The 22,455-nt window shown below is 43.6% G+C and overlaps 1 long non-coding RNA gene across 1 annotated transcript; it reads left to right on the top strand.

Annotated features, from left to right (window-relative positions):
• Positions 1 to 9,541: 9,541 nt before the first annotated feature.
• Positions 9,542 to 21,857, top strand: LOC132535017 (uncharacterized). The gene is made up of 3 exons (XR_009546800.1): positions 9,542 to 9,700; positions 9,814 to 9,870; positions 19,452 to 21,857. It is a non-coding gene; the product is annotated as an uncharacterized LOC132535017 (long non-coding RNA).
• The last annotated feature ends 598 nt before the right edge of the window (positions 21,858 to 22,455 follow it).

Raw genomic sequence — 22,455 nt, 5'->3', positions numbered from 1 at the left:
AAGAAGAAGGAGAAGAAGGATGAGAATGAGAGGGGAGGGGAAGGAAAGGAAGAGGAAAAGGTCCAGAAGGCATCGCAGTGGATAATCATCGGACTCTCAAGTATGAGGTCCTAAGTTCAGCCCCCAGCAGCACATGTGCCAGATAATCTCTGGTTCTTTCTCTTTCTCTCTTTCTCTCTCTCTCTCTCCTCCTAAATTCTTCATGAAAAAATAAACAAAAATCTTAAAAAAAAAAAAGAAGAAGAAGAAGAAGAAGAAGAAGAAGAAGAGGGGGTCGGGCGGTGGCGCAGTGGGTTAAGCGCACGTGGCGCAAAGCGCAGGGACCGGCTAAAGGATCCCGGTTCGAGCCCCCGGCTCCCCACCTGCAGGGGAGTCGCTTCACAGGCGGTGAAGCAGGTCTGCAGGTGTCTATCTTTCTCTCCCCCTCTCTCTGTCTTCCCCTCCTCTCTCCATTTCTCTCTGTCCTATCCAACAACGAATTGCGTCAACAAGGGCAATAATGATAACCACAATGAGGCTACAACAAGGGCAACAAAAGGGGGGAAAAAATGGCCTCCAGGAGCGGTGGATTCATGGTGCAGGCACCGAGCCCAGCAATAACCCTGGAGGGGAGAAAAAAAAAAAAGAAGAAGAAAAAAAAGAAGAGGAGGAAATATAATATTCACGTGACACCTGGCATTCATAAATGGTCATATTAATGATGTACAGAATCTTGGGGAAAAGCATGAAGTTTAAGTTATCAACCTACAAAGCTAGCCACTTCCGACAGAGACTGAGTTGTACTATTTATTTTTTTATTTCTTTATTGGGGGATTAGTGTTTTACATCCAACAGTAAATACAATAGTTTGTACATGCATAACATTTCTCAGTTTTCCCCATAACAATACAACCCCCACTAGGTCCTCTGCCATCCTTTTTGGACCTGTACTCTCCACCCCCCACCCCAGAGTCTTTGACTTTGGTGCAGTACACCAGAGTTGTACTATTTCTTTCCTCACCATCCATGTCAAAAGGAACACTATTCCTTTTGTTTGTTTTTAATGTCTCCAAAGTCCTTTTTGATTTTCTTTTATTGTTATTTACTTACTGGATAGAGACAGAGAGAAATTGAGAAGAAAGGGAGAGGGGGAGGAGGAGGGTGGGAGAGAGGGAGAGAACTGCAGTACTTCTTCACTGCTTCCCAGTGCTGCAGGTGGGGCCTGTCTTGAACCTGGGTCCTTGTGCATGGTAATGTATATGTTTAGCCAGGCAACCACCACCCAGTCCCCATTCCTTTTTTCATTTTCACTGGTGGCAAAAGTTGATAGCTTGACCCTGCCTTTTGCTCTGATAAGTAAGTGTTATTAAGGCCTTTTCTATAGCTCAGTAGTACTCCACTATATCTACACCACATCCTCTTTATCCATTCACCTATCAAAGGGCTATTAGGTGGTTTCTATATCTTAACTACTGTGAAACTGTGCTGCAATGAGCATAAGTCTGTGTAAAACGTTTCAAGTGAATCTTTTTATTATCTTTGGATAGATACTTACAAGTGGAATTGCTTCTATCATACAGTAGCTCTTTTTTTTTTTCATTTTTGTTGCCCTTGTTGTTTATCATTGTTGTTATTATTGCTGTTGGATAGGACAGAGAAAAATTGAGAGAGGAGGGGAAGACAGAGAGGGGAAGACGGACAGCATTCTTCATCCCCTTTGATCATCAGGATTGGCTTGGAAGGAGGAATAAGACCCAAGCTGGCCCAGTGAAATCCAGTCTTGGGACTTTTGGCGCCACAAGTGCAGACCAGAAGGGGAGCTGCCGGCTGCCATATTGCCAGAGGAATGGAGGGCCTGCCTGAGAATGTGCCAATAGAACAAAGGAGGACAGATAGATGAACAGCATCTCCCAAGTGCTGAAGATATCTTTGAGCCCTGGAATCCAGACACATTGAAATAATTCCATTGGGGGACTCTCAGTTAAGTGAGCCAATAACAAATTTTGCTTAAGATAGTTTGAGTTAGATTTTCTGTTACTCGCATTCAAAACAGTCCTGACAATGATTACTATTTGGGGGGGGGGGAGCACTTCTATTTTAGTCTCCAGTTCACTGTTTAATCTTGCTGGCTCTTGTCTTGTCTGATGCATTTCCCGACGTCTAGCATTTAGACTCAATGGATCATGGAAATTATTAGGAGTATGATTGCTCTCTGGGGTGGGGGAGGAGGTTAGAAAACCTAAATCCTGGGAGTTGGGTGGTAGTGCAGCGGGTTAAGTGCACTTGCACAAAGCTCAAGGGCCGGCAGGTGTCTATCTTTCTTTCCCTCTCTCTGTCTTCCCCTCCTCTCTCCATTTCTCTCTGTCCTGTTCAACAGTGACAATAATAATAATAATAATAAAAGGGCAACAAAAGGGAATAAATAAATAAATATTTAAAAAAAAAAAAAGAAAACCTAAATCCTTTCCAGCTACATGGATTCTGTTCTCTTAAGGCAAGGAGAGGATACTTCGGTAGGTCTCTACCTACCGAATCTGCTCCCCAAACTCTGAGAAAGGTTGTCATTAAAGGCTACCACAACAATTAAAAGCTGTTGGATCTGAGAGTGACAAGCTGGGCTGGTATGCAATAGCAGCTGAGATGATTCTTCTCAATTAACGGGTAAACATTACACAATGGTCGCTTTCAAGTTCATAGTGCTAAGGCATAATACACAATCAGAGGGCATTGTACAGAGGACTCACGAGCCACTTGCCAATGCTTCACCTCTAAGAAGTAAAATACCCCGTTGTCTATGCATGCCGTAAACTTGAGGTGATTTGTTTGTTTACTTGTTTTCAACTTGGCAGCTATGGTTCAGGTGAGGGGTTTCAATTTAAGAAGACTCCAGATAGAATCGGACATAGAAATTCCTGTTGGACCCGGGTTCAAGCCCCCGGTCCCCACCTGCAGGGGGAAAGCTTTACGAGTGGCTGCAGATGTCTCTCTGTCTCTCTCCCTCTCTATCACCCTCTCCCTCTTGATTTCTAGCCATCTCTATCCAATAAATAAAGATAAAAAAAATTTTTTAAAGAAATTCCTATTGGAATGTATTATTTTGTAAATATTTACTTTCTCTTCTTTTATTTGATAGGACAGGGAGAAACTGAGAGTGGGGGGAGATAGAAAGGGAGAGAGGGATGATGGCACACAGTCCTCTGGTTGAGCACACGTTACAGTGTGCGGGGACCAGGGTTTGAGACCCCGGTCCCCACCTGCAGGGGAAAGCTTTGCAAGTAGTGAAGCAGTGCTGCAGGTGTCTCTCTGTCTCTCTCCCTATCACCTCTCAACTGCTGCATCACCACCCGGGCCCTATAAGTTATTATTAAGGCAGAGTCAGTGGTTAGTAGATTAGGGGGAGGGAGGGGTGGCACGGAAGGTAGAAGACAAGACTTTGACCTTCCACACCTCCCGCCCAAAATCCAATTCAAGGGCATTTGACAGATCCGGCCAAGGCAGCGTCTGCTCTGGTGAAGGACATCCCAGAATGGACATGTCCCTGTGTGAATGCCCGGCAAATACCAAACAGATTGAGTCATTCATTGTATTCAGACCTGGAGGACTTGGCCGCCCCAGCACATGCTCTGTGGATGAACTCACTTATGCTTTAGTCCCACGCGGCTGCCTGAGCTGCTCAGACATCGAGGGGACAGAGGTGAGGATACAGGGCAGATGATCAGAGAAACCTAAAGCCCAGGGTTGGATTACATAGTCAGAGGCCCCGGGACAGATAGTTGGGAGAGCCCCAAAAGCCGGCAGGGAGAGAGGAGCAACTCCCCAGTTTCTAAAAACAGCACGCAGCCCATCAGGCCACCCAACTGGCACACAAAATGGGCCTTGTAGATCCCCCAAACCCAAATCCCCCAAACCCAACAGCTATCTACACTCTTATCCAATTGTTTGCTTCATAGGTCTTTAAACAAACATATATTAAGTAAGACTCTTCTAAATGCAGGGCTTCACTAGATGCTGGGTATATGGAGAAGGATAGAAATGCCCTCTAAGGAACTTGCCAGCTAGTAAACAATTACAAAAAGGGGAGAGGAATGCAGGAGCAGAGAGAAAAGTACTTAGGAGCCCAGGAAAGAGGCACCAGATCCCGTAAGTTGTGACTTACAATCAAAGAGGTCTTCAAGCATATAAACCACGTCTTTCAGGGAGCCAGACAGTGGCACACCAGGTTAAACACATATGGTATGAAGCGCAAGGACCAGCATAAGGATCCTGGTTTGAGCCCCTCAGCTCCCCACTTGCAGGGGGATCACTTCACAAGCAGTGAAGCAGGTCTGCAGTGTCTGTCTGTCTCTCTCTCTCTCTCTCTGTCTCTCTCTCCCTCCTCTCTCAGTTTCTCTCTGTCCTATCCTATAAAATAATGGGAAAAATGGCTCCCAGGAACAATGGATTCATAGTTCAGGCACCCAGTCCAAGCAATAACCCTAGATGCAAAGAAAAAGAAAATCTTTCAAATGCCACCTATATATCACACTCACCTGAGAGTTTTCTTCACCCAATTTAGTTTTTGCTTTATATTTATTTATTTATTGTACAGAAAGAGCTAGAAATGAAGAGAGGAGGGAGAGAGGGAGAGAGACAGGGAGACACCCTGCTTCATCACTTGCAAAGTTTTCTCCCTGCAGATGGGGACCGAGGACCAGAACCCAGGTCCTTGCACATTGTAGCATGTGCACTCAACCAGGTGCACCACCACCTGGTCCCTGTCTTTATATTTTTAACCAGTGCACTGCTCAGTTCTAGTTTATAGTGGTGCTGGAGATTGAACCTGGGACCTCAGAGTTTCAGGCATGAGAGTCTTTTGCATCACCATTATGCTGTCTCCCAGCCCCTAATGCAGTCTCTTCTCCATGCCCTCAAGCTCAGTCCCTGTGGTTGTTAAATGGGCCTGTGATGCATTCTTCTTTGTGTAGGTTCTCTCTATATGTTTCCCGTTGATTTCTCTTAGATGTCTTTCTCTGTACTACATTTCTTTTATATATACTTTCCCTTATATTGCCCCCCTTTTTTTTAATTGTTGTAGTTATTGTTGTTGTTGTCATCGTTGTTGGATAGGACAGAGAGAAATGGAGAGAGGAGGAGAAGACAGAGAGGGGGAGAGAAACATAGACACCTGCAGACCTGCTTCTCCGCCTGTGAAGCCACTCCCCTGCAGGTGGAGAGCCGGGGGCTCGAACCGGGATCCTTACACCGGTCCTTGAGCTTTGTGTCACATGCACTTAACCCAATGTACTACATTTCTTTCTTTTTTTTTTTTTTAACCAGGGCACTGCTCAGCTCTGGCTTATGGTGGTGCAGGGCATTGAACCTGAGACTTTGGAGCTTGAGAGTCTCTTTGCATAACCATTATGATGTCTACCCCTGCCCTGTACTACATTTCTTAACCAGCTTAAGAAGAATATGACACCAAAGCGTTAGGACTTTAATTTGATGGATCACTTGGCTTCATTAGGAATACAAATAAAGTCCCTAGGCTCCAAGATTTTTGCCATTAAATGTTTACTGTGTCCTTGGTCACTGGAGAGGGTGGTGTCAAGGCAAGAGGCCACAGGAGAAGGCAGTGGATAAAGTGTTAGACTTGCAAGCTTGGGGTCTTGAGTTTGAAACCCCATATTGTGTATGCCAAAAGAGGCCCTGGTTCTCTCTCATAATAAATAAATCCTTTCTTCTAAGGGTTGGGTGGTGGTGCGCCTGGTAAAGCACACATGTTGCAATGCACAAGGATGTGGGTTCAAGCCCCCAGTCCCCACCTGCGGGGGGGGAGGCTTCAAAAGTGGTGGAGCAGTGCTCCAGGTGTCACTCTTTCTCTTCCCATTTTTATCTTCTCTTTCTCTCTCTATTTCCCTCTGTCTCCATCCAATAAGTGAAATATATATATAAAACAAAAATTAAAAGAGAGAGTCCATGGATGGTCTCCATTCAAACTTGTCATCATTATCAACATCAGTCCAACATCAGCAAGATACAGCCTCTCAGTAACTTCGTAGCATTCTTATACTTATTTTTAAATATATATTTATTTATTATTGGATAAAGAAATTGATAGAGGAGAGGGAGACAGATAGATAGATAGATAGATAGATAGATAGATAGATAGATAGATAGATAGATAGACAGGTGGATAGGTAGATAGACAGACAGACAGAGATGGGGCACCTGCAGCCCTGCTTCACCACTTGTAAAGCTTTCCCCCTGCAAATGGGGACCAGGGGCTTGAACCCGGGTCCCTGTGCACTGTATTGTGTGCACTTAACCAGGTGTGCACTGCCCAGCCCCTGCATTCTTATATTTCTAAATAAGGATAAGGGACCAGGATATGCGCACCTGTGTCTGTGCCTCAGGAATGTTTTGCAATACCTCTGAGGCCACCAGAAATCATGAAAACTAGGGCCCATGTGCATAAGCTCCGAGCCTACAAGGTTCACTCCCTCCCATCAATCATGCCTATGCTCAAATATCTCCTCCTCCTCTTCTTCTCCCCAGAAAGCCTCACTCTGATTACTAGGGTGTAAGCTCACCTGGGCTTTTCCTCTGTTTTATCTAACTGTCCATTCTGCTGTATTCTTACCTTTAGGTTCCTGATTAATAAACAATTTGTTTTGTTTTGTATCATAATGCTTTTCAGCCACCAAGTTACAGATGCTACCATGTCGCCAACCTGACTTCTCTGGGCAGACGACCTCACCAATATATCCTGGAATCCCACCTCCCCAGAGCCCTGACCCACTAGGGAAAGAGAGAGACAGGCTGGGAGTATGGATCTACCTGCCAGTGTCCATGTTCAGCAGAGAAGCAATTACAGAAGCCAGACCTCCCACCTTCTACACCCCATAATGATACTGGGTCCATACTCTCAGAGAGATAACAGGGGAGCTTCCAATGGAAGGTATGAGAACTCTGGTGGTGGGAACTGTCTGGAATTGTACCCCTCTTATCCTACACTCTTGCCAATCATTATTAAATCACTAATAAACATAAAATAAAATAGATGGGATTCCTAGATCAAGTATACTGTGTATTACACATATTATCATAAAAAATACATATTTTTACATAACATATTGACAAATTATCTTCCCAAAAAGTTGTACAAAATGTAAAAAAAAAAAAAAAATGCCTGTTTTCCCCACAAACTTGCTGACAGTTTTATCTAACTCACACTTCTGTTACTCTAGTAGGTAAAACTATTAGCTCAAAAAAAAAAAATCTCAATATGGTTGTGATTTACATTTCTCTTGCTGTGACACAGAGCACTTTCTTCTTTATTTCTATGAATGCACATTTTAGAGTTTTCTTATGTTCCAAGTAGATCCTTTTTACACTTGACTTCATGAAAGACATTATAGATGCAGAAAGTAGACCTAGCTCTGTACTGTTGGTCACCAAAAAGTTTCTTTCCAGTGTGGTGTTGGTTAATGTTTGAGAACAGTCTTAGAGGAACAGAAACTCTGGCTTACAGCATTTGCCAGTTTCCATGATGTAAATATCAACACCACAGTCAATTCCAAGCTATACGCACATGACATCATTAAATGTGGTGTTGGGAAGAGATGTGAAGTAGCAAACTATTTCATAATATCTCCCTGCAACTGCTGTAAATCACTTCCTTCAGAATATGAAAAACCCTGAATAAGGTAGTTCACCAGAGAGAAAGTGACAAGTTTTGAGTATTTGTTACATTCACAATACATTCTATTATCTTTAAGTTTATATAACTTAGCATTAGTAGTGTTCTCTGGAACTATGCACCTGTGATCTTATAATCTTGTAAGCTATTATTAAATCAAATTTAATAAAAATAAGAAATAAATAACAGTTGTGTTTTAAAAAACAGCTTGCAGATTTCCTGAAATTTTAAGAATCAGCTACTGGGAGTCAAGACAGGCCAGCTCTAACATACCACTGTCCTTTATTTCATTCTGTTTGCCTTTTGACTTTCTTTCACCATAAAAAAAAAAAAAGTGTGATTTTGGTGTAGCTTAACTGATCAGCCATATTCTAATTCAAGGTTGTCTCTTTCTCTCTTTCTGCCTCTCACCCTCTGACAAAACGAGAAGAAAAAAGAAATGAATGGCTGCCATGAATGTTGGAACTGTGCAGGCACTGAGCCCTATCAATACCCCTGGTGACAGGGACCAGGCGATGATGCACCTAGTTGAGTGCTCACAGTACAACGTGCAAGACCTGGGTTCAATCCCCTGATCCCCACCTGCAGGGGGGAAGCTTTATAAGTGTTGTAGATGTTTCTTTTTCTCTTGCTCTCTCTCCTCTCAATTTCTTTCTGTCTCTGTAGTCAACAAGTAAGTAACATGTTAACAAGAAAGGAAGGTTTTGATTCTTAAAAAATAATGATAAATAATAGGGGGCCAGGGAGTGGTACACCTAATTAAACACACACATTTACAGTGTGCAAAGGACCATGGTTCAAACCTCCGGTCTCCCCCTGCAGTCAGGAAGTTTCACAAAGGGTGAAGCAGTGCTGTAGGTGTCTTTTCTATATATGTGCGTGTGTGTGTGTGTGTGTGTGTGTGTGTCTCCCTCTCTATATTCTTCCCTCTCAACTTCCCTCTATCTCTGTCCAAAATAAATAAAAATATGTAATAATAATAACAACTCTGGTGGCAAAAATAAACAAATAAATATACAGAAATAAATACAATGCAAATAGTGCCTGGGAGGGCATACTTTCAAGTCTTTTTTATTATTATTTATTTATTTATTGGATAGAGACGGTCAGAAATCGAGAGGGAAGGGAGGGGTAGAGAGGGTGAGAGACAGAGAGACACCTGCAACATTGCTTCACCGCTCATGAAGTTTTCCCCTGCAGGTGGGGACTGGGGGCTCGAACCTAGGTCCTTGCGCACTGTAACGTGCACTCAGCCAGGTGCACCACCACCCGACCCCACTTTCAAGTCTTATTGGCCATGTGCAGCTTAAGATGAATTCCTTTAAAAAACTACTTCCAGGGAGTGTAATTTCACTGAGGGATCAGGAGGCAGAGGAGGATAGATTTCCTGAGAGGAGAGGCAGGGATACAACTGATGGGAGAAAGCAAGCCCAGGTGAAATCAAACAACTAACAAAGGTATAGCTCTTCTGGTACCTTCTAATAGAGCAGTGAGTGCTAGTCGTTTTGGGGAACAAACTGGAATGACAGCTACCATGAAGAATGAACTGAATTAGGCAAAGTCCCTAATCCCTAAGGGGAGGTTTTCTGATTGCGTACCCAAATCAGCCATCTATCTCATCCTCTGCACATAGTCTTCTACTTGGTCATTTTGGGTATTACCCAAGATCTTTCACGAGCTGGAATTAATGTGCAGCCCGCGATCAGACCCCGCCTTCCGTGGCATGTAGCTGCAGCTGTCCATGACTGTCATCAAGCTCTGGCCCCCAGCACGATTTACTACCTGGACATAGCCTCGTTTCATAAGCTTATCTGGTCTCAGCTGTCATCCACTATCCTTGTAGATTCCTCATCTATAAAAATCTAACTTCCCAAACAAGCCCCTATTCCAAGCTCCTTTATAGGGGTTGCGAGTGTCTTTGTTCCCCCTGTTGGGTGACTAGCACACCCTCATTTAGGCCACATGCCAAGTCCTCTGCTGCCCTCTGGTAAAAGTCCAAATAAAAGCAAAGCAATGTTGAAGAAGTCATCAACAACATGGCAGGTGAGAACACTTTAAACTTTCTGTTACTATCATCATTTTTACTAGTGATTTAATATTGATTTATGAAACCATAAGATAACAGGGGTATAATTCCACACCGTTTCTGCCACTAGAGTTCTGTGTCCCCATTCCCTTCATTGGAAACTGCAGTCATTCTCCCAAGGTTACAGGTATGGGTTGACTATTATTTCTATAACTGTCTATCTATATTTGACTATTTTTTTTCTATGGTCCTGCCTTCTCTTCCTTTCTAAGTCACACCTAGACCTATTACTACTTCTAAATGTCTTTCCTTTTTTCCTCTTGTCTCTCAAGGTTCTGATGGAAATGGGGTCCAGAGCCTTCTGACCATCTCCCCCTAAAGTTCCCCCTGCCACTCTGGGAGTATGGACCAAAATTCTTTTTGGTGTGCAAAAAGGTGGAACTTCTAGCTTCTGTAATTGTTTTTCTGTTGGGCATGGATGTTGGCAGATCTATTCATACTGCCAGCCTGTTATTATTATCTTTCACTAGTAGGGTAGGGCTCTGGAGAGGTGAAGTTCCAGGACACACTGGTAAAGTCGTCTGCCCACAGAAGTCAGGATGGAATCAAAATAGCATCTGTGGGAGTCGGGCAGTAGTGCAGTGGGTTAAGCACATGTGGTGCCAAGCGCAAGGGCCGGCGTAAGGATTCTGGTTCGAGCCCCCGGCTCCCCACCTGCAGGGGAGTCGCTTCACAGGTGGTGAAGCAGGTCTGCAGGTGTCTATCTTTCTCTCCCCCTCTCTGTCTTCCCCTCCTCTCTCCATTTCTCTGTCCTATACAACAACGACGACATCAATAACAACAATAATAACTACAACAATAAAACAACAAGGGCAACAAAAGGGAATAAATACATAAAAAAGTAGCATCTGTAATTTGGGGGTTGAACGGAAGTAAGACAAATATAAAGCAAGACAAAATGTTTAATAAACAGAAACCAAAAAGTAGGAATAGAACAGATGAGAAAAGGAATCTTAGGGTGAAAAGAAGCTAGGAAGTCTATTTTAGGTATGTTCCTGGGGCCCATTACTTTAGCAATATTTTCTTGAGCTTGATAACTAACAGGTATGTGGAGTAAAACTATTGTTTGGGAAGATGCTGTCAGAGTTGAGAATAGAACTAGAATGCTGGATTAGGGCAGAGAGTAGCTCCCGAACTTAAAGAAAATAGATAAGTATAATTAACTGGGGGATGTTATGCATGTACAAACTATTGTGTTTACTGTTGGATGTAAAACATTAATTCCCCAATAAAAAATTAAAAAAAAGAAAATATATAAGTATAATTAACTGTTAACCCCATCAATCTGACCCAGGGCCCATGTATATTCATATTTAGCACAGGAGCCTGTGTAACCTCTGAGTCCCTGTCAGTCTGAGTTCACAGACCATGGTCACAGATGGGAACGTACTAGGAAGTACTCATTTCAGGACCAGTCTTTCTCAAGAGGCAGAGTAGAATGGCCCAGCTACCCTTCAGAAAGTGAGGCAGTCCTTAACATTGCTACTTTATAGTGAGGGCAAGGGCCTATGCAGGCTTGTGTTGATGTTCCTGATGGAAGTGACCTATGATGATGGAAAGAGGGGGTCTATGCCCATCATATCTATGAAGAAATCCAAGGATTCCCAAGTGATCGAGTAGCCAGGTAGTGACCAAAAAGGTCAGTGAGCTAGTCTCTTTTCTTTTTCCAGTTTTTGTAGTCTCTTCTTTATCTGACAAACTCAGATTTTCTTCCAGCTCTTAAAGCATTGAGTGTCATTTGTTGCATTCAAACAGGTATTAGGTTTATGAGGTCTGGCCTCAAGTTAGGGAGGAAATACACCTAGGATTTTAGTGAGGTCTTAGTTAGCCTCAAGCTTTACTGTTTTATTGCATTTACTTGTTTGATGAGTCTTTTTTTTTTAAATATTTATTTATTCCCTTTTGTTGCCCTTGTTTTATTGTTGTAGTTATTATTGTTGTTATTGATGTTGTTGTTGGATAGGACAGAGAGAAATGGAGAGAGGAGGAGAAGACAGGGGGGGAGAGAAAGATAGACACTGCAGACCTTCTTCACCGCCTGTGAAGCAACTCCCCTGCAGATGGGGAGCCGGGGGCTCGAACTGGGATCCTTATGCAGTCCTTGCATTTTGCACCATCTGCACTTAACCCGCTATGCTACCGCCCAACTCCCTTGTTTGATGATACTTTTTTTATATATATTTATTTATTCCCTTTTGTTGACCTTGTTGTTTTACTGTTGTAGATATTGTTGTTGTTGATGTCATCGTTGGATAGGACAGAGAGAAATGGAGAGAGGAGGGGAAGACAGAGGGGGGGACAAAAGATAGACACCTACAGACCTGCTTTACCGCTTGTGAAGCAACTCCCCTGCAGGTGGGGAGCTGGGGACTTGAACTGGATCCTTACACTGGTCCTTGCACTTTGCGCCACCTGCACTTAACCTGCTGCACTACCGCTGACTCCCTTGTTTGATGATTCTAACAAAGGTTGTCATAAGGACAGTAATCGTCCTTTACTTGATACATATATATTTGCCAATATATATCTTGGCCATCGTACACAGTGCTTCTTCTAAAGATTATCAAGGGGTGACAATAATGCAGATGCTGTCAGTGTAGCTCATTGAGTAGATAGAATTTGGTTTCTATGAGCAACTATAGGCCACCAAGCTAGAGAACTTGAAAGAAATGGAAAAAAAACTCCTTGAAACATATAACCTTCCAAAACTGAACTCAGAGGAACTAGAAAACATGAACAGGCCAATTACAGCCAAAGAAATTGAAACAGTTATCAAGAACCTTCCCAACAATAAAAGTCCAGGGCCAGATGGTTTTACAAATGAATTCTACAAGACCTTCAAAGAAGAGTTAATACCTATACTTTTTTTTTTTTACTTTATAATGATTGACAAGATTGTGAGATAAGAGGGGTATAATTCCATACAATTCCCACTACCAGAGTTCCATATCCCATCCCCTCCATTGGAAGGTTCTCTACTCTTTTTCCTTTGGGAGTGTGGACCCAATACCTATACTTTTTCAGCTCTTCCAAAATATAGAAGGGATATTCCCTTCTACCTTCTATGAAGCCAACATCACTCTGACACCAAAAGCAGATAGGACACAACAATAACAACAACAACAAAACTACAGACCAGTACCTCTGACAAACATAGATGTAAAAATATTGAACAAGATCCTAGCCAACTGGATACAGCAGTATATTAAAAAGATTGTTCATCACGACCAAGTGAGGTTTATCCCAGGAATGCAAGGCTAGTTAAATATATGTAAATCGATAAATGTGATCCACCACATTAATAAATGGGGGAGGAAAGCATGATTATCTAGCTTTAAACATTCATACCTTCAGAGAAATGATCTTTTAAAGGCAGAAAGTGTATGAACCAACTCTAAGTGAAATTCTGGGAAACAGTCAAAGGCTTCCAGTCACCAAGTGGATCCCGATGGAGAAAAAAGCAACCTTCCATAATGGTAAAATTTTGTGCAGCTTTTACTTGCTCTTGCTCTAGTTCACCCCGGTGTGACAGTGGGTTTGATCTTGAAGCAGTGGTAGCCTCATTCCCAATACTGTTCTTCAATCTAGAAGGAACAGAACAGGCTTTATTTGCAAACAACTATGCATATCTGTTCTAAAGTGTCTGGGAAGGGCTGGGCAATGGCACACCCAATTCAGAGCAGACATTACCATAGCAAAGACCCAGGTTCAAGCACTTGATCCCCCACCTGCAGGTGGGAAACTTCAACAGCAGTGAAGCAGTGCTGTAGGTGTTTCTCCTTCTCTCTGCTTCTCTATCTTATCTACCCTCTCAATTCTCTGTCTCTATAAAAAGAGGAAGAAGAAAGTTATTAAAGCAGCAGATTTGTCATGCAGGCACCAAGTCTCAGTGATAAACTGAGTGAAAATATAAAAAGAATTGGGGGAGTCGGGCGGTAGCGAAGCGGGTTAAGCGCTTGTGGCGCAAAGCATTAATGGACCGGCGTAAGTCTCCCGGTTCGAGGCCCGGTTCCCCCACCTGCAGGGGAGTCACTTCACAGGCGGTGAAGCAGGTCTGCAGGTGTCTGTCTTTCTCTTCCCCTCTCTGTCTTCCCCTCCTCGCTCCATTTCTCTCTGTCCTATCTAACAACGACAACAACAATAAAACAACAAGGGCAACAAAAGGGAATAAATAAAATAAATATTAAAAATAGAAAAGTTAAAAAAAAATTAGGGAGATCCTGTGATGAGGACTGTTTGGTGTTGCTGGATACATTTGTACTGGTGTGCGATCATGAAGATTCCCCCTGCAAGGAGGCACTCAAAGCTTGAATTCAGGTCCTTGCACACTGTAACACTCATGCTCTACTGGGTGCACCACCACCCAGTCCTTGAAGGGAAACTTTTGAAGGAAAGTTTTGTGGAAAATTTGGGGATATGAAATGGATGGTTTTTATCTTTAAGCACTTTAAAAGTTTCCTCCCATGCTCTTCTGTTTCTTTTTTTTTCTTATTTTTAAACAAATTTTTATTATCTTTATTTATTGGATAGAGACAGCCAGAAATCAAGAGAGTTATAGAGAGGGGGAGAAACAGAGAGACACCTGCATCACTTCTTAACCACTCACAAAGCTTTCCCCTGCAGGTGGGGACCAGGGGCTCGAACCTGTGTCCTTAGGCATTGTAATACATGTGCTCAACCAGGTGCACCACCACCTGGCCCCGCTCTTCTGTTTCTAGTGAGAAAGGAGTTGGCAGTATTATTCAGCCTATCTAGTATGTGATAGGTTCTTTTCTTTTGCTGTTTTCAAGACACTCTTGCTTTTGAATAGTTTGATTTCACCTTTTCTTGGTTTGAAAGAAATACTTGGGGTTGTAAATCAGAATTCAGGATATGTGGGCATTATTTCTTTTCTTTTCTTTTTAACATTTATTTATTTATTTATTTATTTATTTATTTATTTATTGGAGAGAGGCCAAGAGAAATTGATAGGGTAGAGAATTGAGGGAAAGAAGGAGAGTTAAACAGAGACACCTGCAGTACTGCCTCATCACTCATGGAACCTTCCCCTAGCAGGGGGGACTGGGAACTTGAACCTGGGTCCTTGAGCACCATAATTCTTATGTCACTGTCCAGCCCCTAGTTTAAGTCTCAGCCTCTCTTTCTCTCTCTTTCCCTCTCTCTGTCTTTTTCTCTCTCATTCATAATTCTTCTGGGATTCCAGAAAATGTATGTGGTTGGCTTACTGATTCCCAATTCACTTAAGTGTCTTTTTTCTTTTTCTTTTTGTCAAGAGTGTAAATAAAATACCTTTGGAAATGAACCACAACTAGCTGTTTTGTTTCACAACTGAGCAAAAGCAACATCAAAAGAGGTAAAGTGGTGGGCTCAGGAGGTAACACGGTGAATCAAATACTGGACTCTCAAACATGAGGTCCCAAGTTTGATTACCAGAATCACAGGTATCAGAATGGTGCTCTAGTTATAGCTCTCCTCTCATGAATGAATGAATGAATAAACAAATAACTTTTATTTTATTTTTTTTTACCAGAGCACTGCTCAGCTCTGGCTTATGGTGGTGCAGGGGACTGAAGGACTGAACCTGGAACTTTGGTGCCTCAAGCAAGACAGTATCTTTGCATAACCATTATGCTATCTACCCTGGCCCACCTCTCTCTCTCTCTCTCTCCCCCCCCTCTCTCTCTCTGAAGAACTAGTGATTTAAAAGAAAAAGACAAAAAAAAAAGTCGAGTAAAATATATTTGGATTAGCAACACAGAAATAACTGTTGACATTTAGGAGACACACTTTGATGGAATAAAGGGAGAATCAAAGTCAGAAGGGATGCAAAGTAAAAATAAAATAAAAGGAAGTGCAAAATGAAGAACTTTGGCTGTGAACCATGAGAAGAGGAAGAAAGATAGCTTTGTGGGACTCAAAGTTGACATAAGCTTTAAGATCAAATCATTGAAATAAAACACTGCCAACTATCTTGGTTGCTTTTTATTTACAGATTTTTGTAAAAATGTATTTATGAGAGAGAGAGAGAGAGAGACTGACTGACTGACTGACTGACCAAAGCATTGCTCAGCTGTGGCATATGGTGGTGCTTGGGATTGAACTGAGACTTCTAGGGCCTCAGGCTTTGGTTTGATTATTTGTTTAGTATAAGAATCATGCAGGGGAAGCCGGGCGGTAGCCCAGCAAGCTAAGCTCACGTGGTGCAAAATGCAAGGACCGGCTAAGGATCCTGGTATGAGCCCCTGGCTCCCCACCTGTCGGGGTGTCACTTCACAAGCGGTGAAGAAGGTCTGCAGGTGTCTATCTTTCTCTCCCCCTCTCTGTCTTCCCCTCCTCTCTCCATTTCTCTCTGTCCTATCCAACAATAACAACAACAATGATAACTACAACAATAAAACAAGGGCAACAAAAGGGAATAAATAAATATATTTTTTAATTATAGATCACCATTTCCAATCTAAAAATAAGCTGTATTTCAACAGTTGTATCAGAAACACTTATATCTCCAAAAGTATTTTTCTAAACAGACTTTAAGAGTACTGGGGAACACAGAAAGCTCTAAACCTGTATGTCATCGAACCTCATGTGATCTGGGGGACTCAGGTGATAGCTGAGAATGTGTGGTAGCCAAGAAAGGAAGAGGTCAATATCCCATGTTTGGGGGGCTGGGTGGTGGCGCACCTGGTTGAGCACACATGACAACACGCGAGGACCCAGGTTTGAGTCCCCCATCCTCACCTGCAGGGGGAAAGCAGGTGGTGAAGCAGTGCTGCGGGTGTCTCTCTGCCTCTCTTCTTCTCTATCTCCCCTTTCCCCTTCGATTCATGGCTGTCTCTATCCAATAAATATTGAGGGAGGGGAGGAGGGAGAGAAATGACAGCTAATGGGTCCAAATGTCTTTCAGGGATGATAAGAATGTTCAAAAATTGACTTAGAGGCCAGAAGTCAGCTTACTCAGTGAAGTGCATATTTTGTCATGCATGAGGACCCATGTTCCAGCCTCCACTACCACTTGGGAGAACCAAGTATAGCAACCTAGAGGGAGCTCTGTAAATAGTAGAGTGGTGTACTTCTCTCCATCTCTCTCTCTCTCCCTCTCTTCCCCCCTTTGAAATGTAAAAGGTGTACGGGGGTGGGTGTGTGAGTCCTCTGGGAGTAGTGGAATTGCACAGGGACTAAGTCCTGGTGCCAAAAAAATTATTGTTGGGCTAGGCAGTGGTGCACTTAGTTAAATGCACACATGATCATCCAAGACCCAAGGCCCCACCAGCAGGGGAAAGCGTCCCAAGCAGTGAATTCAGGGCTGGGTGGGGGGTGGCACACCTGGTTGAATGCACTTGTTACCAGCAGGGAAGCCAATGCTGCAAGTGTCTCTTTGTCTCTCATTCTCAGCCCTCCTTTTCAGTTCCTCTCTGTCCTGTCCAAAAAATTAAATCAGTATAAAAAAATTAAAAATTTAGATTGTGATAAGTGTATAACTACATGTTTAAAAAAATACAGGAGTTACTTTTATTTAATTAAAGAAAGAGAAGGCAAAGAAACAAGAGGGGGTGCTGGGTGGTGGCACACCTGGATGACTGCACATGTTACAATGTGCAAGGACATGGGTTCAAGCCCCTGGTCCCCACCTGCAGGGAGAAAGTTTCACAAGTGGTGAAACAGTGCTGCAGGTGTCTCTATGTCTCTCTCCCTCTCTGTCTCCCCCTTCCCTCTCAATTTCTGGCTAGCTGCATCCAATAAATAAATCAAGATAAAAAAAAAAAAACCCACAGGAGGTCCTGAGTTTGATCCTTGACATTACATGTTCCAGAGTGATGCTCTGATTCTTTCTAAAAAAAAAAAAAAAAAAAAAAAAGAAGGAAAGAGAGAGAGAGTGAAAGAGACCACAACATCAAAGCTTACTTTAATGCAGTGGGGACCAGGCTCCAGCCTGGGTTGCACATCTGGCAAAGCAGTGGACTATCTAAGAGAGCTATTTCGCCAGTCCAATTACACACTTTTAATTGGGTAAATTGTATGCTCTGTGGATTATATCTAGAAGTGAACAAACAAAAAAGTTGGCCTCCTCCACAAGAAGAAATACATTTGTGGCAAAAGGTTAATGTCTAATGTCATCTGTGGGATGCTGGAGGCATAATGTCCATCTTTGAGATAGAGACTATCTAAAGAGCATCTGGTTTATGGAAAGTGAAAAGCAGAAGATTTTACACCTCCCTTTATGGAGACTGCTTTGAATCACCTTCCTAATTTACCCAACCTTCCTCCTTCCCAAAGTCCTCTGCACTAAAGAAGCTATTTAAGGGGGCCAGGCGGGGCCAGGTGGTTAAGTGCACATGATGAGAAGCACAAAGAATAGCTCAAGGATCCCAGTTCAAACCCCCAGCTCCCCACCTGCAGGGGGGGGTCACTTCACAAGTGGTGAAGCAGGTCTGTAGGTGTCTATCTTTCTCTCCCCCTCCCTGTCTTCTCCTCCCCTCTCAATTTCTCTTCGTCCTATCCAACAACAGCGATGACAACAATAACAATAACGGCAACAAGGGCAAAAAAATGGCTTCCAGGAGCAGTGGATTCATAGTACAGGCACTGAGCCCCAGCAATAACCCTGGAGGCAAAAAAAAAAAAAAAAAAAAAAAAAAGGGAGCCAGGCGGTAGCGCAGTGGGTTAAGTGCATATGATGCAAAACGCAAGGACCGGCATAGGGATCCCGGTTCGAGCCCCTGGCTCCCCACCTGCAGGGGAGTCGCTTCACAAGTGGTGAAACGGGTCTGCAGGTGTCTTATCTTTCTCTCCCCCTCTCTGTCTTCCCCTCCTCTCTCCATTTCTCTCTGTCCTATCCAACAACATCAATAACAACGTACTGTTCCTGAGGTCCCTGGTTTGAGCTTAACCTGCTGGGCTACCACTGACTCCCGGTGTGTATTTTTTTTTAAGTCTCTCTGTTTTATTTTTTTTAATATTTATTTTATTTTTATTTTATTTATTCCCTTTTGTTGCCCTTGTTGTTTTATTGTTGTAGTTATTATTGTTGTTGTCCTTGTTGTTGAGCTCTGGTTTGTGTGGAGCAGGGGACTGAACCTGGAACTTCAGAACCACAGGCATGAAAGTTTTGTACATATGGTTATGTATAAAATGCTATCTCCCCTCTGCCCTAATTCAATAGTGATTCTGTCCATTTTGTTCTAACACTCCACCCTGTATGAAGTACCATTTCCACCAGAACTTTGTCCCCAGCACAGTTCATGATGGACATCCTGTTTGCCTGGGATTTGAATTCCTTAGAACCACCTACACCAGGTTAATCATTATAGGTTCCTTCTACTGTCTGCATTTGTGTGTCAGATTCTGGTTTCATAAAGCTTTTTCAACAGTCTCATCATTTACATTTAACCTACTGTCCAAGAAAGGTGTCTGTATTCCACCAGCTCAAAGGCAAGCCTCAACCAGCACCAGAAGACAAAGGTGGGAGGCTGCAGAAGCCACAGAAACTGACCTTGCCTTAAGCCAACACAGAGCAGTCAGCCCTTACAGTGTGTATCTTTGTGTCTGTTCTCACAAGCTTTCCTACTATTTGGCACTGCTCCCTTAATAGCCAACAGTCATTAATAGGCTTTTATTCTTGGGCTCAGGGGTGAGGGTAGGTAAGAGGAAGATAATTTCTTTTTTCATTCTTTCTTTCATTTATTGTATGTTTGTTTGTTTTGCTTCCAGGTTTATTGCTGAGGCTCGATGCCTACACTACAATCCACTGCTCCTGGCAGTCATTTTTTTCCCCATTTTGTTGTTGTTGGATAGGACAGAAAGAGACTGAGAGGGGAGGGGAAGATAGAGAGGGAAAGACACCAGCAGACCTGAGACCCCGCTGTGCCTCACCCACTGGCCCACCAGGATGCTGTGCCCGCCCAGCCGCCACTGAGGAGATCCAGGCCCTGGCCGACCAGGTGCAGACCCAGCTGGAGGAGAAAGAGAACTAGAAGTTCAGCATGTCTAAGGCCATTGAGTTCAAGACCCAGGTGGTGAACTAGAAGTTCAGCATGTCTAAGGCCATTGAGTTCAAGACCCAGGTGGTGGCCGGGACCATCTACTTCATCAAGGTGCAAGTGGATGGCGAGCGTGTGTTCCAGAGTCTCCCGCACAAGAACAAGCCCCCGGCCTTGCACAACTACCAGACAGGCAAGGCCACACACGAGGAGCTGACATACTTCCAGACCAGCGAGTGCGCAGCCTTTGCCCCTCTGCACCTCCCCCAGGACCCGCTGTCCTCCCAAAGGTGGTTCTGTTCCTTTCAAAATACAGATTTCTTATGTCTTTGCAAAAAAAAAAAAAAAAAAAGACACCAGCAGACCTGCTTCACCACTTGTGAAACGATCCCCCAGCAGGTGGGGAGCTGGGAGCTTGAACCTGGGTTCTTGCACAGGTCCATGTGCTTAACCATTCTTTCTTTTTCCACCAAAGTTATTGCTGGAGCTCAGTGCCTATAGAATGACTATACTGCTCATGGTGGCTTTTTTTTTTTTCCATTTTTCCTTTGATAGCAGGTGAGATACAGAGATAAAGAAGGAGAAACAGAGGGAAGGAAGAGACACCTTCCTGCTCCACTAGTGAAGTTTTCCCTCTTCAGGTGGGGATTCAAGCCTTAAACCCAGATCCTCAAGCATGGTAATATGTGAGCTTAGGAGGGGTACCATCATTCATCCCCATAATTTTTTTTAAACTAGATATCACCGTTGAGCTCTGATTTATAGTGGTGCCAGGGGATTGAACCTGGCATCTCCAAGACTTAGGCACGAAAGCCTTTTGCATAACCATTATGCTATCTCCCCCAGTTAGAATTTTCAAATGAAAACACAGAAACACGTAAGAGGAAAGGAGCCAGAGAATAATCTAAGAAAGGTATATACACCTTTTTGTGCCCGCATGCAGGCTTGCTGTAACAGAGTTGTCACATCAGCACATGAGAGAAACAAGTAGACTTACTCAATGGGGCCAGAGAAATAGCTCACTTAGGGCACTACCTTGCCAAGTTCAAGCCCAATTCCCACCTCATTGAAGGAAACTTCAGTGTTGTGGTCTCTTTCACTCTTTCTCTCTCTCTTTACCAGAGTACTGCTCCGCTCTGGCTGATGGTGGTGCAGGGGATTGATCTCTGCCTATCTATATAAAAGAAGGCTCCCACCTTCAGTGGGGACACTTCACAAGTGACAAAGCAGTACTGCAGGTGTCTACTTTTTTTTCTCTCCCTAACTCCCCCCTCTGCTCTCAACTTCTCTGTCCTAGCAAATAAAATGGGGTAGGGGGAATGGCCACCGGGAGTGGTGGGTTCATAGGGGCAAACGCTAGAAGAAGAAGAAGTACTTGCACTGGGCCTCAGTGATAACCCTGGAGGCAAAAAAAAAAAAAAAAAAAAAAAAAAAGGAAGGAAGGAAGGAAGGGAAAAGAAAGAAAAAAGGGAAAGAAAGGCTTGTTCAATGTTCTGGGATTTAATGGTCCCAGTCAATGGTCTTAAGACTCCATTTGATACTCCTCCAAGTTTCTAGCTGGTGCTTCCACTCCAACTCATCTCCCGACCACCTTGCACAAGCTCCCACCCCCTTGTCAAGCCTGGCTCTGTCCCAGCCATTTCTCTCCTGGTGTCAACACTGGCCTCCTTTTTATTTCCCTTCTCCAAATGCTCAGCACAAAACTTTCTGGGCCTAAATTCGCAGCTTCCCGGTTTTCTCCATCTCTGACGATGGGATCATGAAAATGGCGGCAGGGATAAGGGTTCAAAAAAAAAAAAATCTACGTAAAACAGTTGCTGAGAGGATTAGACGTTCTCTGTATTTGAGGACTTTTTGGAAACTGCAACCGATCACACAAATATAAATCTGTATAGCCGGGAGTCGGGCGGTGGCGCAGCGGGTTAAGCGCACGCGGCGCAAAGCGCAAAGACCGGCTTAAGGAACCCGGTTCGAGCCCCCGGCTCCCCACATGCAGGGAAGTCGCTTCACAGGCGGAGAAGCAGGTCTGTAGCTGTCTGTCTTTCTCTCCCCCTCTCTGTCTTCCCCTCTCTCCATGTCTCGCTGTCCTATCTAACAATGACATCAACAGTAACAAAAATTAAAAAAAAAGGGCAGCAAAAAGGGAAAAATAAATAAATATATATATATATATATATATATATATATATATATATATATATATATATATATATATAAAAGAAATCGGTATTGTCTTTATGTCTAAAGTAGATTTCTGCTGTCGGGAGGACGCTATAGCTTCTGCTTTCCTTCCAGGGATGTTCAAGCACAAGCCCCTCCTTGCCAAGTGAAGGCTGTTTGAAAGCTGGAGGCGTGGGAAAACCAACATGCAAATCCCTGGCGCGGGAAGCGCTCGGAGCCCGCGGGCGCGCACCCCACTCCACCTCCGCCCTCGCCCCGCAGGCTTCTCCGCCGGCAACCGCGCGGCCCCCTTACCCTCTTACCCTCGAGGTTTCGGTCCCCTGGAAACGAAGGCCCAGGGTCCCGGGGCGCTTTAACACTTGATCAGATATTACAGTTGATTCTAAAACCTCCCTAGAAGTGCCAATCAATCCTGTCGGGGTGGCTGAGCAGGACGGCCCGGAAAGTGCAGGTGATCAGCTGAGACAGAAGGTTGTGGAAGAAGTGGGCTGTCTAGGAGGCAGTTCCTGAGGTCCCCGTGTTGGGAAAATGAAGTGGACTTGGTGGCTTATTTC

This window comes from Erinaceus europaeus, chromosome 20, assembly GCF_950295315.1.
Source record: "Erinaceus europaeus chromosome 20, mEriEur2.1, whole genome shotgun sequence".
NCBI lineage: Eukaryota > Metazoa > Chordata > Mammalia > Eulipotyphla > Erinaceidae > Erinaceus > Erinaceus europaeus.
The sequence above is the reverse complement of the archived record's forward strand: the minus strand, read 5'-3'. Positions and strand labels throughout refer to the sequence as shown.